At 38.4% G+C, this 19,868-nt stretch overlaps 1 protein-coding gene across 1 annotated transcript in view; it reads left to right on the forward strand.

The window, feature by feature from the left end:
- Positions 1-614: 614 nt before the first annotated feature.
- Positions 615-19,868, forward strand: part of LOC134226967 (5-hydroxytryptamine receptor 1D) — a 287,059-nt gene continuing 267,805 nt past the window's right edge. The window contains exon 1 of the mRNA XM_062708117.1: positions 615-1,693. The gene's annotated coding sequence lies outside the window, so the exon portion shown is untranslated. The remainder of the gene's footprint in view (positions 1,694-19,868) is intronic.

Here is a 19,868-nt window from a genome sequence, read left to right on the forward strand (position 1 = left end):
ATTGATGTCGTTAAATACCTATCCTAAAATTCTTTTGGTTGAACATACCGCTTCAAAAATACATCAAAATTTGCACTTCAGGTTATTTTTTTCTAGTCAATAAATTTCGTATGCCTTCATTTAGTAAAACTGTATGCAGGATAGAACCGTGAAAGCTCGTTACTTTGATGAATTCATTAGTTTTGGTCGGATCCAAAAATTTCTATTGGAGAATTCTGAAACTTGTTCATAACATGTTTTGATATTCCAAGAATATTGAGGAAAGAAGTGGCCTAATAAAATCCCCCATGCAATAACAAAAATATTTCTAACAAGCATCCCCTTTATGCCGATACCATATCCTTTCCACAATGCCAGCAATTTTCAATATCAGAAGCAACGAGAAGGAACCCCCCAAAACAGCTGACATTTCATCGCACAGGCTGGATTTCTCCGTGAAACGACGAGAAAAACACTTTCGCTCTCAAAACATTCTCCCCGATTGCATCGCCGGAAAATCGTTTCTTGGCGCAATCGGAATCGTGAGTAGCACGTGTGCCGAAGCATACCATGCGTACTGCGAAGTCAACGTGCAGCATCTGTAGTTGGCACCTTAGTCGTTTGTTGACTGCCGGCCGTGTTGGACGCGATTCTGTACTGCGGGTCACCGATACTTTCCATAATCAGATACAGTCTGTCTGTCTGTCTGGTGCCAAGTCAGTCCGTTGGAATTGCACTTCCTTCGGGAAGGTCAGTGTGGCTTTTCCTGATAGAGTTGGTCAGTAGCCTTTTACATCTCCCAGCTGGGAGTGTGGCTGCATGTTAGCACCCTCGTCGAGTCGTCTGCTGCAAAAGTCACATGCAATAAATTTTAAAACGCTCATCGCTGGTGGTGGTACTGGATGTGTATGTGTGCCGGCGTATGTGTGACCGCAGGGTGCGCGTTCTGCCTCCCAGTGATACCAAACAAAAACCGGGAAACGGACCCCTGCCGACAGACCGCCGATTGCGGTACGCTAACTGAAGAGTGCTGTCCAACGAGTGCCAACGCAAGGAAGAAGAAACTGAGAGTAAAATCCTTTAAGCAAAGTGAGGGTAATATAAATTATGTGTAACTTTAGGAAATTGGGTCTCGAGTCGGGAGCGCTGTCTTGGGATGATGTTGCTCCATCGGCGATGGAGACAAAGTTGGAGAGAGATTAAGGTTTGGAATTTAATTTTGGCGTGTCTTGGATCCGGTAAGGAAACGGAACTGTGCTTCTGGATTTATTTGGTGCAGGGGATCGGGTCGATGTGTTAACTCTGCAAGTGATGAGCGGTAATCTGTATGCGGTTAGCTGCAAGTGGACCACTTCTGCTTGTTTTTGAAGTTCTCGCCCTACAATATAAGAAATATTTCGACGAGTTTTCGTGTATTCCTACACAAGCAAGTGTCTAATTAATGTTGTTCTGCTAGCCGGGCTATTACGAAAGTGAAATGCATCGTTTGATCCTAAATGAAGTGTCATTTGCTTTGCACCGTTGACACTGAGTAGTGGAGACAAATTGTGAGACATATATTCTGCTGAGAAGAATCTTTTGGTGCCGGTGGAAAATGCACATTTGTTGTTCTTCTTTGCCGTACAGTAAATTGTGACCAAATGGAGATAAAATTTGTGAAGTGGCAAAAAAGTTGTGAATAATAATTAGTTGGATTCTTGGAGCCCTGGAGAATGTAAGTATCAGACACTTGTTTTATCTTCCTAATAAAAAAAGAAAACCTTGTCCAACAAATAGAGCCAAGCATACAGATGAAGTATTTATAGCGATATCATGATTTCAACATAGAACGATGTAATTTTATCATGGTTTATGAACATCGAATGTCATCGTGAAGAACATTCTCTCAAATTTCATTTTTTTTCGTTATTGGTTTGATAAGTAAGATGTCTAAAGTCCGTGAATTAATCCCACTTGGGGAAGGAGGATGGCCCATTTTCTTACATTCCTGATAAGGAAAAATGTTTACCTATGTAACTAGTGTGTTTCAATAAAATTCTAAAGTAACAAAATTAATTAACGCGAATTAAATTTCATATTATTTTGGATGAGATACTAAGATTAATCAGATCAGAAATCAGATGTTAATTCATACAAAATTGTTTTGGAATCAAATGACAATAGTAAACATTTCCTATGAAATTTAAGATAACAGGTAATTCCTTAACCTTTAAAACGGTCTCTGAATTTTAAAATTTTATTTTAAAGTTTTTAATGGAAAACAAAATTAGCAAAATGACAATTAGCCTCTGGAAAAGTGCAATACGTAAATTGTAAGAAAATAATCTTTTCAATGCATTATTAAGAAAAGATATTAAACAAAATCTTCCCCATTAGTATGCCTGCGTGTGAGTGAAAGGGGTAAAAACCATGACAATACTTATAATTGTACAATTCCTCATTTACTTTTCTGAGGAAAAAAAGTACACAACGAGTGACTAGTATTGAACTGCATATAAAACGTTTATAAAGGAGAAGAAACAACGAGTGAATCAATTTTATATCCCCATTGTTTTTTTGCAGATAAGAAGTTTCTTCATAATTGGTGAGGATGCTATTGTTTTCTTTTGGTGGATTCTTGCACTTCCATATGTAGCTGATTGGGGCCCTCCTTAGCCTTGCGGTAAGACGTGCGGCTACAAAGCAAGACCATGCTGAGGGTGGCTGTGTTCGATTCCCGGTGCCGGTCTAGGCAATTTTCGGATTGGAAATTGTCTCGTCTTCCCTGGGAATAAAAGTATCATCGTGTTAGCCTCATGATATACGAATGCAAAAACGGTAACTAGGCTTAGAAACTGCTTAGAGGTGCTTAATGAACACTAAGCTGCGAGGCGGCTCTGTCCCATTGTGGGGATGTAATGCCAATAAGAAGGAGAAGAAGAAGAAGAAGAAGACGTAGCTGATTCAATTCTAAATCTACTTGAATGAATTTGAGTTTGGAGCATTCATTTAGCTATCTCATGAAGCGGATACCTCACTAATAAGCGCATACAAGAAATGTGAAGCGGATACCTCACTAATTTGAAACTCCAATCAGCGAATTATTACAGTGGTAAAAAATGTTGTTTGTTTCAATAATACTGGATTGAGCATTTTCGTATGATATTGATATTCGCGTGATTATAACAAACGTGTAATGATGAAAAAACTTCGGGAGGAATTCCTGGAGGACCTTCCGGAAGAATTCCTGGAGGAACTTCCGGAGAAATTCCTGGAGGAACTTCCGGAGAAATTCCTGGAGGAACTTCCGGAGGAATTCCTGGAGGAACTTCCCGAGGAATTCCTGGAGGAACTTCCGGAGGAATTCCTGGAGGAACTTCCGGAGGAACTTCCGAAGGAATTCCTGAAGGTACTTCCGAAGGAATTCTTGGAGGAACTACCGGAGGAATTCCTGGAGGAACTTCCGAAAGAATTCCTGGAGGAACTTATGAAGGAATTCCTGGAGGTACTTCCGGAGGTATTCCTGGAGGAACTTCGTCACACCACCGTCGCTGACTGAAAATGGTCTATCACGCCACCGCCGATAACATTTCAATATGCGCACAGCTCTAGCACCCATAAGCTCGATTTGCAAAATGTCCTCATTGGGTCATCAACTGGAACGATTCAAGGTTCCAGTTCATGAAGATCAAACACACTGAATGAGTTCCAATCCCTTATTCATGAAAAACCACGAATTTTAAGCCGACGAACGGCACCAATATGTTCAATTCCGTAAATTTCCTCTTAGGTTCCCACCGAAACTGGCTCAAAGATGGCCACCTGAGGGTGACCAAACTCATTCGGAAGTACTCAGCATTAGTTTCAATCGCTTATTCGAGTAAAATCCCAATTTTTATGCCGTCGAACGGCACCAATATGATCAATTCCAGAAATGTCCTCATTGGGTTCCCACCGGAACCGGCTCAAAGCTGGCCAATCTAAGGTGACCAAACTTACTAGGAAGTACTCAGCATGAGATCCAATCACTTATTCGTGAAAAATCCTGAATTATAAGCCGTCGAACGGCACCAATATGTTTAATTCCGTGAATGTCCTCATTGGGTTCCCACCGGAACCAGGTGACCAAAATTGCTTGAAAGTACTCAGCATAAGTTCCATTCGCTTATCTGTGAAAAACCCCAAATTTTAAGCCGTAGAACTGCACCAATTTGCCAAATTCCGTAAATGTCCTCTTTGGGTTCCCACCGGAACCGGCTCCAGGTTGGCCACCTAAAGGTGACCAAACTCACTTGGAAATACTCGGCATAAGTTCTAGTCGCTTTTTTGAGGAAAATCCCGAATTTTAAGCCGTCGCACGACACCAATATGATCAAATCCGTAATTGTCCTCATTGGGTTCCCACCGGAACCGGCTCCAGGTTGGCCACCTGAAGGTGATCAGACACACTTTAAAATATAAGGCATGAGCTGCTTTTGCTTTTGTGAGTGAATTCAAGACATTTGGGCATTTAAACGGTTCCAATATATCCATTTCGGAAGTGTCCACTTTAGGTCCCTACCGGAACCGATATCAAGCAGCCATGTACCCGGAACCAACTGCTGGGTCCTGGAAATCTCAAATATAACATATGCTTGCATTTAGATTCACCATTCATAGATTTTTCATGAACAAAATCATTTTTTCGTGAGATTCTTGGAAAAATTACATTTTGGGTTACCATAGGTACCCCACGGGGTTTTTGCCTCAATCCGGAACTTTTACGAAAATTTAAGCCCTCAAGCCATTTCCTGAAAATATAATTAATTTACTATCCAACCATGCCTGTTTCGTTAAAATCGGTTGATCATTAATGAAATGAGAGCAAATTAAAAAATAAATTTCAGTCGTTTCGTCTGCTGGTATCGTAAAGGTTTACCTCTCTTGACATTTGCTGTGTCCACTATATATTTGTTTAAAGATGGATGTTAGGAACCTGTCTTAAAATGTCATGATTATGATTGAAATTCCAAACATGTCTTTGGTTACAATTATTTCATTAGAAATGAACAAATTTTTATTTTTTAGGTGTGTGCATGAAAAGCTTGCGTGCACTTTTATGAAACGCATTTGGATCAGTTTTCCTCGATTTCCAGGCATCAAACAGTCGTAACTTTGAGGGAAATCTGTTGAAAAGTTTTCGTCATCGAAAACACTAATGGCATCTGTTGCACAATCTACTGGAATTATTGACGCTCAATTTCTAAAGGCTTGATTATCCACTTCTGCGGAAAGGCCAATTTGCTCTTTTCTATAAAGAAGTTTATAATCGTAGTTACTACCGTGTGGGACGAAATCCGTCCACCTCATGAGACATGAATAAATTTAAAGGGGGTTAAAGGTAATTAATTTAGAAATAATTTATCTTATCCTGTTCAGACACTCGATAGTAAGCTTTTAGGGCATTTAAATGGAAAGTAGGCTTTGAAATTAAAACAACAAAAATCAAAAACTTATCGCCACCCATCAAACGCGGAATTTCTGCCGCCATTTTTTTGCGCCTACTTCTGCTACTCACATTTCTTGACCTTCTCCTCTGGACTACTAGAACTCCTACAGCTTGTTCTTCTACTTGACCTTCTACGACTTGAGCTACTTTTCCTTCTGCTATTATATCCATCATCAGAAATTTTTTCGATCTTTTCAAGCCTTTTCCGCCTTAATTCCCTTCGGCAGTGCCGATTTCTGTCTTCGGGACTACGATTTGGAATTCTTTCTACTTGACTCTAATCTATGCATTTTAGAAAATAGTTTTTCCACTAGCGTCATAATCTTCGTAGTCCTTCCGAGTTCTTCTCCCATTTTGGTTTCGTATATCTACTGTCTAATTTCATCTTCATACCGATTAACTTTTCCCGTTTCTTCATTCCTTAGTTTTTCTTGACCTCTTTGAAATATGAGTTTTTCTTTTTTCAAGTGTACGTCTTCATCATTTGTAAACCTCATGACTCTCATTCTTCTCTACTTGAACTTTATCTTCCTCTTTTCTATCTTCTATTTTCTTCTCCGGCTCTTTCTTCTTACTTATTTCATTAACTCATTCCTTTGTTCTGGTTCTTTTTCTAATTATAGCTTTTCCGTTGGGTTTAGATCCAGCTCTTTTTTTCTTAAACCCTTTTTCAGCTCGATTTTCATGATCGCTATCAAGTTCACTATCTAGTTCACTGTTCTCAGCTCAAATTTATACCTTTTAACCATTACTAGAATGCGGTAACTAAGATCATCCTGAACATTTGTTCCTACGTCGTCAACCGTTGTTGCGTAAATGGTTCGGTCTTCTACTAGGTCTGGATACTGACGCGCGATCCACTTTCTTGCTCAATACTTCTTCTTTTTCTGCGATTCTTTCCTCGATTTTTAAGTTATTCTCCATAATTTTCCATATCGGAGGATACGCCGGCTTATCTCCGTTTACTAATCTTTGCAATCAACGTCTTTTCTCCTGCAAGCATTCTCTTCTATCTTCAAGAGTTCATAATTGACCTCGAGCGAGTAACGGCGTTTTAGCCTAAGCATGAGAACTAGGACAAATGGAAGAAATACCTATGTCCCATCCCTGGAAGTTAAATCAGCAAGCAGGGACACTAACCTTCTTAGCAATGTCCCTCCCAACGACACCTTTCCAAACATCCCCCCGTTTATCATGTTATACATAACTGAGTAATCTGATTGCAGGTGAGTTATGAATTATCTCCCAATTTCGAGCATCCACAGTGGGCCTGGCCATTTAAATATTTGTTTCATATTTATGATATGCAGCAAATATTAATGTTGACAAGAAAATGTTCGGAATACAACCGACATTTCCAGGATGCTTTTCCATAGTGGCTGCGCATATGCTAATACAATACAATACAATACAAGAGTTCATAATCGACGCTTTCCTCCAAGAGGTGTTGGGCGGTCGTGAATTAAATTTCTTCATTTTTGCTATGAGCAATCGAAATAATATAATAAATACAATAAAGAAATTCAAAATATTATACTTAGACTACAAAATTCAATCCAATTCAACCCAAAAAATCAAATTTAACTTAACCTATGAAAATATAAAATAATTGATCTTAGAGAAAACGGTGTTGAACTTAATCTGTAGATTAGAAAAACACTTTAATAAAGATTAAAAAAAAATCTTAGAAAAAAAATGCAATCAAAAACCAATTCAAGAAAAATCAATTAATGTAATGTAGAGTTTGATCTAATTTGATCCAACGGAAAGAAAGATATTAATTTTTCGTTGGGCGCCAATGTAACCGTTTGTAGCTTCAGCTCAAAGTTCAATCATACCGGTAGCTTAACCACCTCTGGAATCCGGAAGTTCAACGAACCAGAATGGTTTGCCCGACTAATTCTCGACTTCTCTCCTCAGGGTCACCCGAACGGACGCTGCCTGAAACCTAATATTACGCTTTGCGCCAAATGCTTTCTCAATCTTGACCAACTACCAAGTTGCTTTACTCACCCGTAGAACTCTAAAACCCTTCCAACCCTTCCCGGTAGAAATTAGGCGAAGCGATTGATCGACTCAGGTAACGGAACGAAACGGAAAAGCAAACAGGAATGATCTTGCAGCGACTGCTCCAACTAAAAAAAACTAAAACGGAACTAATCGATCTACTTTTTCAATAATTCATTAGGCTTATTTGGTTCGGGTTGAACACTTTTTTCGGTTGGTATGGTAATGGAAATGTTTCTAGATCATGGGCATGTCTACACACTAGTCACATACTTGCTCGTGGCGATGGCGGTGAATGAAGATCCGCTAGCTGCAGGATGGCATGCAGCTAATAAGCTCACGCAAATATGGCCGGTTGCGAAGTGGATAGCGGCTGGACGCTTCCCGGGTAGATCTTCCTCTCTGGGCAAGGGCCAACGTACCTCCGCACGGCTTCGCTTTTTACGGCTATGAGCAAGCTATGACCGTGATTAAATGAAGCCTTCCCTTCGGCTCCAACGCGAAACTAACATTAGCCCATCAAAGAAGATTTTTGTAATCTTCCATTCCTCAGATTTCGGAAAGTTTTTTATGTCAATTAATAATAGAAACTACAATGCAATGCAATGTAATTTAAAGCTAATTTTGAAAAAAAAAACATTAAAAAATATTGAAAATTGAGTATTTTTTGTTCCTTCGTGTGTGTTCAGTACTCACTGTTCAACCTTGTATACCTTTAAAGAGTGAAATGTTTGTAGTTTCGTATTTTTCCACAACTAGCCTTAATCAATAGGAGGCTATAGTAATAAATGATAAACTCTAAAATATTAATCCAACTATTTACACGGAAAATAAAAAAAATACTCCGAAAATTAAAAAGTTGCCATAAGTCGACTTTGAATAAGAGTTTTTGAACTCTAAATATGTTGAAAAATCAAAAATAGATGAATATAGGGCAGGACCATTTGGGCAGCACCACTATTCCCGTCCGCAACGTTCATAACTCGACCGCGTTCCAACCAAACGGCATGACTTTTTGTACATCACTAGATGTCGACAGAAACGAACCATGTACTAAAATCAAGTACCTCGGTTGTAATGCGATCGAGTAATGAACGTGGTGGACGGAATAAGGGTACTGCCCAAATGGTTCTCTACCTATTCACGAAATTATTTTAGTGTATAAAAAACTCAAAAAAATAGAATTCTAAAAAATATAAATGTGAAAGTAGGTACAAATCACAAAGCCGAAAACTTGAAAATAGTTTAACATAAACAGTCGAACTCTCAATCTACTAAAGTACAAATCACTTTTAAACTAGTAAACTACACCGACAGCAGGAAAAATAAAAAGGACAAACAGAAAAAAAAACAAATCTTAATCACGTAAAATATCACTCCAGTCACTTTAATTACCTCGACAGACTTAACTTTACTTAAATTCAACTCTCTATATAGAAATTCTTGAATCTAGAAGCGAAATGAACGAGCTTAAGATTGTTATTCCACAAGAATCCTCCCTAAACAATTTTAGCAGAGATCTGTAGAAAATAGTTTCGCCTTACACAACAAATGAAAAACAAGCATAGTTTTTAGGGAAATAAAGTAAATGAAAGCGTTATGAAAAAGAGTCTCTCATTGGGACATATGACGTTTTCAAAAACCATTCTAGATAATTTATTGGGATAATGAATAAATACAATTGATATTGATAACGATATTGAAAAACAGCTGCATCGACCCAACATGTGCTGTTTCGTGGAAGAAATAAAATTTGAGTGTTTTTATCATAATCCCGGGGTGAGTGAAAATAACATAAATTTTTAGTTGGTGAAACCTAGTGGCGGGTTAAAATCCAACACTGAAATTAAGTGAAAACTCATATGTGAATATGTACATTATGTGGAAGATATTGATTTGAAAAATGTATAGGAGGTAACCACTTTCCCTTCGATGGGACTCGAACCCACGACCCTCAGTAGTCCCATCGAAGGGAAAGTGGTTACCTCCAATACATTTTTCAAATCAATATGTTCCACATAATGTACATATCCACATATGAGTTTTCACAACATTGTAAATTAATGTCCAAGTCGGGTGGTTTAATCCCCGGAAACAGGCACTTCACTTGGATTGAACTGAAATTAAGGTCAAGTACCCGCCGATTTGTTTTTTGCGTTTTACTTACTTTTCGCTTCTTTCACGCAAGGGCGTATTTGAGTGAAAGGATCCCAAAACTGAAATTTTGGGAAACTTCGACATCCCTTTGACATATCTTCGTGTTTAGCAACATGATGAAAGAATGTAAATATATCATCTTGACCATAGAATCCTTGCACTGTATATCGGAGGAAATATTTCAACCAGTTTTTCATGTGACCTACGACCAGCGGTGTAACACTTGTGTGAAGCCTCTACTGCCGTTATCTAAAAAGTGACGAATGCGCCATTTTCCAAAAATGGTGTTATCGAGAAGTACTCATCGAGCTCTTTAACAGAAAAATGGAAAGCATGCATGTTGTAATTTGCCGCTTACGCCACTTTCTCAGATTATGGCAGTCTAGTTTGACTCGGCTGTTGAGATCAAAATTCATAAGTGATGGAATTAAATGGAATGGTTCCTACTCACTGAAAATTGCAAAGTCAATCCATTAAACAAGCTCCAAAAATAAAAAATAAAAAAAACACACACACATTTCCACCAACGACCAACCTCTAAAACAGATTATCATTAATGATTTTCGACGCGACGGCTGTTTCAGATTACCAAATCAAAATTTAATAGCCGTCACAAGGGTGGATTCAGTGGGTGGATAGAATGAATTCAAAAATCAATTCAGTCCAGAAGAAAACTGATCCCGGGTAGAGAAAACGTATAACAAATCTGTAATTGATGAGAAGGGACTAACGAGGTAACAAGAGTCTCTTCAACAAATTAAATCTCGCCAGAGAACTGATGACTGACTCAACAATCGTTGGATATTTTTACTCGGGCGAACAATACACCATAGTCCATAGACAAACAATGCTACTTTAAGAGGTTGCTGTTCTAGCGAACGCTCTGTGTCTCCAGTGACGATAATGCCACTCTTAGATCTTCTCATTGGATGAAAGGACTCATTCGACCGAGTCGCGTAGTAAGTTTAAAGCAGTTCATGGTATCTGTATCTTTTTATTTCATTTTTTTTGCGTCTTATCCTTCGGTAGGGCAGTTTGCTAGACCGTATGCCGTGGCATGGCGTGCCCACGATAAAATATATTACGCTGGCTGTCTAATTTACAGGATGTTGCCAAAATGTCTACATTTTTTTCCCTCCAGAACCGCCTTGGTGCTTGCCTTCGTCGGATTGAACTAGCAGGCGAATAGATTCCGATCCCGGTCAGCTTGCCGACGGACAGTCGGATGAGCTTCTTCTGCCAAGAGTGGAAGAATTAAAAAATGTTTGCGGTGTAAGTAGGGACAGTGGTGAAAGTTAGCATAATCAGCAGGCTGTTAAAATTTTCAAGAAATTAAAATTTTTGTTGTTCAAAAAAATAGTTCAAATTGGATCTCGATATCTAGGCCGTAATTTACATTAAATAATATTCAGAAGATTTGCATAATTGTATAACTTAGGTGCCAAATCAGTGTACCGTGCAAACTCAAACTTCGGACGCTTAAGAACTTCCTGATATAAAATCATCCTGTTTACTGACATTTTAAGTCACACCGTTTAAATCACCATTGCTATCACTAAGTATAGTATTCATCTTTGAACTGCGCATTTAATATGTGCAAGATATTACGAAGAATGTTTGCAATTTATGAAAATGTCCGGCGTCTGTTTGTTTCAAATTTCGGACACCGGCGAGGTTGGATTCATATTTCGGACACAAAGATTCAAACTTCGGACACCTGATTACACAGTACCGGGAAGAATAATTGAAAATAATTCGCACTGCACAGCTCAGACTGTCTTTTAATCATTTCGTCGCATTGTTTTAACATGTCTTATTAGAATGTAACTATACTAAAACAAGCTAAAACTATTAGTCCTTCCGATCCAGTTTGACGAAACATTTCGATGAAATATTTCAGAAAATTTCCCATACGAATTGAAGCGTCCGAAGTTTGAGCGTGTCCGAAATTTGATTTTCCACGGTACTTCTATAAAAAGTATTTCATACTCATCACAGGAGTTCTAGGGCATATTTGACGATATTCCCTCATAGACACACAGCAGATACCTTCACAATGGAAGCGCGACACCAAGCAAGGAACAATGTGAAACAGAGAAAGTAATGCAGCGTTCCAGAAGTGGCAGGAAGCACTGCAAAGATGGCACTTGTTCGCTCGTTGTTTGTGACTTTTCCATTTTCCCTGTAAGAGCCAACCTTTTGCCTGTTCCCCGTGCAATGTCGTATAGGATCAGCATGGATTTAGCAGAGCTTTTTTTTACGAAGGTGAGAGTTTTTTTTTCCTTTATTTCAGTATGTCGCATAGATGTGCAAATGCAGAAAAAGGAAAATAGGGTTTTCATTGTTGACTTGACATATTGAAGAATATCTATTGGTAATGTAGAAAGGAAGAATACTTACTAATAGTATCCGTATCAAGTGGTAAAGAATAAAAACGCGATATTTTTTATAGAAGGTAAATTATGTGGACCTTGGCGCAATTAAAATCAACTAGTTGCATGGTGTATCTAATTTTTTAAGCTCCATAAGCTTCTATAACCTTCATAGGTTTACTAAAAGAGTAAAAGCCATGAAATTTCTAAAAATTCATTGACATTTTCATGATTTTTTTAATTCAACTAACCTACGCAAAAATCTACTTGATTCAGTAGTGCGCGGATTCTCGACAAAAAACTCCGAACTTACTTGTTGTGAATTCACGCACTAGTGGATCCAGCTAGGCCAATAAAATGTGTGCTAGTCGGGGCTCCAAGCGCTACCGGACCTAGACAAACAAAAAACCGTACTTTAGAAAGGATTGGGTGACCTTCAGAATCGCCATATTTATTAAGAAAAATCGAACTCTAGAGTTGGTGGTTTGAAAGAATAGGAAGGAATAGGTTCACTATGTTACGACTACCAAAGGTTTGGAGTGACTGAACACATTCCCAAACGAGTTTAGATCTGCATGTTGCTGATTTCAAAGCATTCAATGCTGCTTGACTGTCAGACATTATGCAAATATTTGAATGCCTATAATTTCTGCGTAAGAGTAATTTAGAGCATTCAAGAGTTGCCTGAACTTCAGCTTGGAAAACAGTTGCCCATTTGCCCATTCTGTGGCCCCAAATGGCCGGAGCGAATTGTTATGGCAGCAGCTCTCCGTGGGTGCGTGTGCACGCCAAGGAGGGCTGACCAGAAGAGCCCGAGTCATGGCTTGCTGCGCACTGATCGACACGCTGAGGTGTTAATGTATAATCACACGCTGATGGTAACTTACTCAAACCCCACATTTCCCTTCTTCTCTCATTAAAAAAGGCAAAAAAATCCTCTAGCATAGAACACAACGATTTTTTTAAAGTTATTTACGCGAGACAAAGATGAACATATTGCTTTTGAGATACCGATGATTTCCTTTGAAAACTGAACTCCAAAATAAACTTATCTAATCATTGTGGTTTTTAATCGCAGAACAACAAAATGCAAGTCAGTGTTAAAATGCAAGTTGAATGTTAAACTAAATTGGTACCTAGTGTTATGCTATTGATCTCACAAGAAACATTTTATATTGTAGCAATAATCTAAATGTCTTATACCGTCCAGCTGACCTTCAACATATCGATATTGAACTTGCTAAGAACCGCTTAGAACATGTGTTCCCAAACTGTGGGCCGCGACTCCCAGGAAGGTCGTGGGCTGATCAATGATGGGTTGCGAAAGACGAATCTAGATTAATATTTTTGTCCCTATTTTGTCCCACCAAACTATCACAGCCATTAGATTTGGATCTGTGTAGTGAATGGAGAACAATAAATTTTGAGATTTTGTCAAATACCAGGGTTTGAATCCAAAGAAGAATGAGAAAATCTCTCACTTATCATGTCTGCAGACACTCTCGATAGGTAGCATACCGTGAGATACGTTTTTCGGTAGCTGTTACGATTATGAACTGATTCGGGGGGCTACAACCCATTATAAATTTCTTTTAATAAGCCCCAATTGCGGGGGGCACCGGTTTGGCCCCTAATAACAATTTCAGGACTTCATTGATTTAAGTTTTATAAAACTTCAAACCATTATAAGTTTTATAAAACTTCAAAACCATTATAAGTTTTGTAATAAATCTTCAAATGTCAAACACTTTTTAAATTTATTACTGGTCATGTGGTTGAAGAGTCCCATAAAACCATTTTTTGAGAACTGCTATAAGGCCGAATATTTTGGTCCCCAATTTATCTTACAAATAATTTCTATAAGTCTTCGTGGTTTTTAATTGATTTATAATGGCATTGCAAAAAAAAACATGATGTTTATATCAAAATGTATGAACTATGGGAAAACAGATGACATTAAATACATATTTCCAATCAAATTGTTTCTATTTTTTTATGAGATCATGTCTAACGTGAAGAAAGGTGATATGGACTATACACATATGAATGTGTGTTGTTTGAAAAATGTGTCTTTTCGACCATCTTACGGCAATTTCTATTCCATTGAATGGTGCTAAAGCAACGATTAGATTTTCTACTGTTACTTCTGACCAAATACATTTTATTAAAATTTATCGTATGTCATACTTCTCCAAAAGAACATTGTATGTAAATAGATCTCCAATGCAATTATTGCTTTCGAATGAATCCGATTCATTCTAAAAATTACCTCATTTGATTTGACAAGAAAATGCGTACATAGCGTTCAATCGAAAACAAGAATGTGAATGAAATTGAGCATGAAAAAATAAGACCCTTGTTTCAATATAAGTTTTAGATGTTGATGTCATACTGATCCTGCATAGCATTAGCATCACATCCCATATTTGGCATATTTTTGATAACGCATTTGTATATATCATAGCTATAAGTACTTATAAAGTATATTCAAACAAATTTCAATTAAAAGATTTCGTGGACCTTACCGGTTAACGACCCCGAAAACTTGTAACATAGTCTGCTATTAAGTATTACTGTATTACGGAAGCTAATTTTCGACCTATGTTGTGCAACAATTCATTTTGCCCATCAGTTTATTCGAAGGCTACCCATAGTGCAATAACAGCCATGTTGATAACTTAAAATATTGTTCATATCTGTAAAAATATTTTGCAAAAATCGCTTACAAATGTGTTCAACAATGTGTTTAATAATTTAGTTTAAAAAAACACAATGATTCTATATTTTCTGAAATTTGATTACCGTAAATAAGAAAATTTTTACGGCGCGTCAAAATATTATGCTCTTCTTACCTGTTTTCACCAGAAATTCGAGCGCGCACTTAAATTTGACGCACGCGAACGAATTCTGGGGCATTCATTTTTTCGATGATTAAACATTGTTTCACTTTCGTGTCTTACCCAAGTCCAAATCTTACCTAAACGCAATCCAAAACTAAGCGGTGTAGAACTTCATTACTAATAAGATTTAAGAACAACCTAATAAAGATAACAAGATCCATGCTAATCCATTTAAAATCCAAAATCCAATCCAATTCCAATCCGAATCCAATCCAAATCCAATCCAAATCCAATCCAAATCCAAACCAAATCCAATCCAATCCAAATCCGTACGTTTAATCCATCTTTTAGTTCCGCGTATAGTACACCATCAAACGTTTGCCATCAACTAGTACTGCTAGCTAATAACTCCAAACTAATCTTACGCATAATAAATTTGAACTTCCGAATAGCTTTGTAAAATACGGCAAACTTAATTATTTTTCAAATTCCAAGATATCTGCTCCTACAGATGATACCGCTATGGCTGCTAAGTCATTCCAAGATAAATTTTTAGATAATATATTTGACTTTCCGAACAGTTTAGAACAGTACCGCATTGAATATTTCTAAATTTCTCTCAGATTCCGTTATATCATAGCTCAACTGGTAGTCTCATGTACGTCGCCAAGTAGCTTCATGAAATCTAAATTTGTTTAATCAAAATAAATGCTCGCAGGACTTTTCGCTTTTCTTGATCGTAACCCGTTTCCGTTCTTCCATACGCACCTTGTAGTTTCACAAACTACAAAACATTTTTTCCGGCCACCTTTCAGACACGGCTTAGTTTTCTAAACCACAAATCATTTCCACCGATCTTCCAGACGCGCAATCTAATTTTGCAAACCACAAACCATTTGCCGACGGTCGAGACGCGCCTTGTGATTTACCAAAACACAAACCATTTTCCGACGGTCTTCGAGACGCGTCTTGTGATTTTGCAAACCACAAACCATTTTCCGACGGTCTTCGAGACGCGTCTTGTGATTTTGCAAACCACAAACCATTTTCCGACGGTCTTCGAGACGCGTCTTGTGATTTAGCAAACCACAAACCATTTTCCGACGGTCTTCCAGACGCGTCTCGTGATTTTGCAAACCACAAACCATTTTCCGACGGTCTTCGAGACGCGTCTTGTGATTTTGCAAACCACAAACCATTTTCCGACGGTCTTCCAGACGTGTCTTGTGATTTTGCAAACCACAAACCATTTTCCGACGGTCTTCGAGACGCGTCTTGTGATTTTGCAAACTGAAATATATCACTCGTCACAATTTAACCACTTGAATTCAACTCACCTTATGAAATCAGCGGCAGGATCGCCAAAATGTGGGCCCCACATTGTGGGGCCTTGAATGGCTGGAACGAAGTTATGACAGCGACTTTCTGTAGATGCGTGCGCACGCCGCGGAGGTCTGACTAGAAGAGGCAAAATCATGGCTTGCTGCTCGCCGATAGACACGCTGATGTGCGAATCTATTAACACACGCTGAAGGTATTTTATTCAAACCCCACAAGTACTATTAGACAATAACTCCAAACTTATGATTTTGTAAATGCTGGCAACGTTTTTAAGCTTCGTGAATGTTGGATATCTCATCCAACGGGTAACTCCGCTACGACTACTAAGTCAGTAAATTCCAAAGTAAACTTCAAGATAATATATTAAGCCTTCCAAACAACTTTGTAGCATACGATAGATCTCCATACCTCTCAGATTTCGTAAGTACTAGCTTAACTGGTAGTCTAATGTACATAGTGTACCAAGTTATACATTTCAAACTAAATTTATTTTAACCAAAATCAATGCTTCCATGACCCACCTTAGGATTTTTGACGTAGAACTACGTCTGTCTTTTCTATATTGGGGTACACTTTACGATTGCAAAAAATCGAAAAACGTCACGAAAATATGATAGACTTTTATCGTTAATATCTCAGCCGTTCCTCGATGGATTTTCAATTTTCTTGGACCATTCGATCAAGGAAGAGTCAACGCTTCATACCCAATGTACACTGAAGCCGTTTTTTACGCGGTTTTTTTACACGATTAGCTTTTTATGCGATTTTTTTTCACTTGAATTTCGGGATTTACGCGGTTCATTCAGACATATTTTGGAATTTATGCGGTTTTTTACGTTGTTTTAATTTACACGGCCTATCCTCCGCATAAAAACCGACTTCAGTGTGCTACAATATTTATGTATGATTATTTACTATTGAAAACTTGCTAACAGTTTAGCAAACGGTTTCGATGAATCAGTCAGTCAAAAGTGCAGCGTAAACTTCTTCTTCAAAAGCACTACATTCCAACTAGAACTTGGCCTTCTTTTCTTTGTAATTTATTAGAATTTCTTTAGTTATTAATTGAAAGCTTTCTACGCCGGCTATTGCATTAGTATGTATCTTGAGTGGCAAATACAATGGATACATTATGCCCAGGGTGTCTAGATCGGATCGAGAATCGATCGCACCATCCCCGGATTCTGCGTTTTTGTTCGCAAGGCTAAAGAGCTGAGCAGAATGGATACGTTTGCGTGCGTTTTGACAGTTTTGCCATGGGAAAACTGTCAAAACGGACGCAAACGTATCCATTCTGCTCCGCTCTTAACTGGAGACTTCAACCCAGCATAGACGACGAATAAATGCAACTTACAGGGCTTTTAGCTGGTGCAGATTTCTGCTAACTTACACGCGTGTTTTCTCTCGAAAGTTTGAAGGCGGTTGTCAGCAGCTTATCGCTTACGTCTATTGGTGCCAGTAGAGGCACTCGGAATCTTCTTCGCTGCTGCAGTGGATGCGTTCTGGGAAACTTTATCCGGCTCGTTTTTTGCTGATTCCTAGGCTGCCGTTAACTGCAAGCCAGTCCGATCTGTATATGGCATCCTTATACAGATGGGTCTGCTGACAGCCCAGCTTTCACGATGGGCTTTTCTGTTATGAGCCACCGGGGGTTTAAACTGACGTAGTGGCGGGTGCTCAGTCCCTGTTCCAGTTTGCGTCGATGATGCTTGCAGCGGTACACTATCAGTCAGGGTTGTCATACGATAATTATTGGAAATATCATTTGATAACTTCTCAGGTGTGAAAAGTAGGCGATAACTTTCCAAATTTTGGAATCGAATAATAATAAACACAAAATTGTCATTAAAATGTAAACCTAGCTAATACCAATTTAATGTCAACAATGCAGTTCAATCGGATGTTTGGCATTGTGTTGTGATGTTATGTAGGAAAATAAGTTCAAAAGTAGCATTTACCAATGCTTCGAATCGAGATGCAATTATCGAACAATTCTTTCTCTAGAGAGTTTTTATCAATTGATAATTTGGATATATTGTTGATTGATTTTCATTGGCTTGTATCGGTGAGATCGAACTACCTAAGCTCAAAGTGGAAGGGAGCATGTTTGTAAAGCACGATGAAGCACAGAATTGAAAGTTATCGCAAGCGAGCGACAAGTATGAAAATTGAATAGAAGTTGAAACGTAAGCAGAGGGCCATTGAAGAACAACACGAAATTGAAATCGCTGATATTTTACCTAACGTCCACCCAGGAACGGCTTGGCTGATAGCGTGTGAACTATCTTACCAAGACAGGCAAAATAACAGCGATTTCAACCTGCTCATATGTTGTTCGGCGTTCGGAGACAGTTCTAGCGATCATTGGGATTTTTCAGATATTCCTGCAAATTGGCGTTACTTATTGGAATTTTTCACGCAACAATTCACACGTTCCTACTTGGCCCAAGCGATCTAATACGAACCGTATTTGTCATTGTTTTGCCAATTGGATTCCTTGTTTATGAGGTTTCATCACCATAATTTGGATATGTGATCGCTTGAGAGTGTTGTTCATACATCATCATTTTTATCATCCTTTTCAATGTTGGTCTAAAAATATACACACTTAAATAAATCGCCGAATTCGGTAATTTTACCGAAATCTCAACAACAGAACTGTTCGGTAAATAATTAAACTGATTTTCGGTGATTTTGACAGTTGAGCAATGGAAAAAAAATACATAAAATCTGTAAAATAAATTACCGAGCAGTTCTGCTGTTGAGATTTCGGTAAAATTTACCGAATACGGTGAAATGAGTTAAGTGTATATATATATATATATATATATATATATATATATATATATACGTTATGTCGGTTCCGGTCACCATCCAACGCCAACACATTCACCTGGCCATAGCAACAGCGAACACCCAGAACCAGCCCATAGCAAGCGCGGAGCCGTAAACGATGAGCCACGCAAAATTCCACAAGCCGTGGGAACAAAGGTTGCATCGGAATCACGCCACCCGGAGGATTGCGGAATCAGCAGATTTAATTAATAAAAGTGATCGATAAACGAGTGACAAGTTCAGTTTTAGTGTGACATTGTAGAATTCAGTTTAATTTAGTGAATAAATTATTTTTTATAAAGTCTCGGCGAATTAACGCTTAGCTGGCGCAGTCTACGGAAAAAGTGGAAATTAAGTGCATCGAAAAGTGTTCGGAGTAACGAAACCCAACTTAGCAAAGTTCAGTGCGAACAACTGGTACATCGGGAAACCATCGGCGAGGGCATATCGTTGAGTTGCATGTATCCAGAGCGAAGGCGGATCCACTTATAGAACCAACCCCAGGAAGATCTACACTCACCTAAAACTCCAGGAGGATGCTGATTATCCTACTGTAAGTAATCATTAAAACATTTTTACAAGTGCTTATTATAAAGTGATCTATTAGTGAGATTATTTGAGCGAAAGGGCATATTGAGCTCGAATACAATCTTCCCTAATTTACCTCGACAAGTGCACAAATTGAACACGCTCATAAGTGAAATAACGGTGCGCGGAAACAAAGCTAACAGGTATCATATCATTCGTGTGTGCATTATTCGTTGCTCAGTGAAAGCTTAGGGAATACAACACCATGACAGACACCCAGGGCAATCAAAATTCAATCACCCCAGAACAGCTGATTGCGCAAGTGCAACAGCTAACCAACAT

This window comes from Armigeres subalbatus, chromosome 3 (genome assembly GCF_024139115.2).
Source record: "Armigeres subalbatus isolate Guangzhou_Male chromosome 3, GZ_Asu_2, whole genome shotgun sequence".
Classification (NCBI taxonomy): Eukaryota; Metazoa; Arthropoda; class Insecta; order Diptera; family Culicidae; genus Armigeres; species Armigeres subalbatus.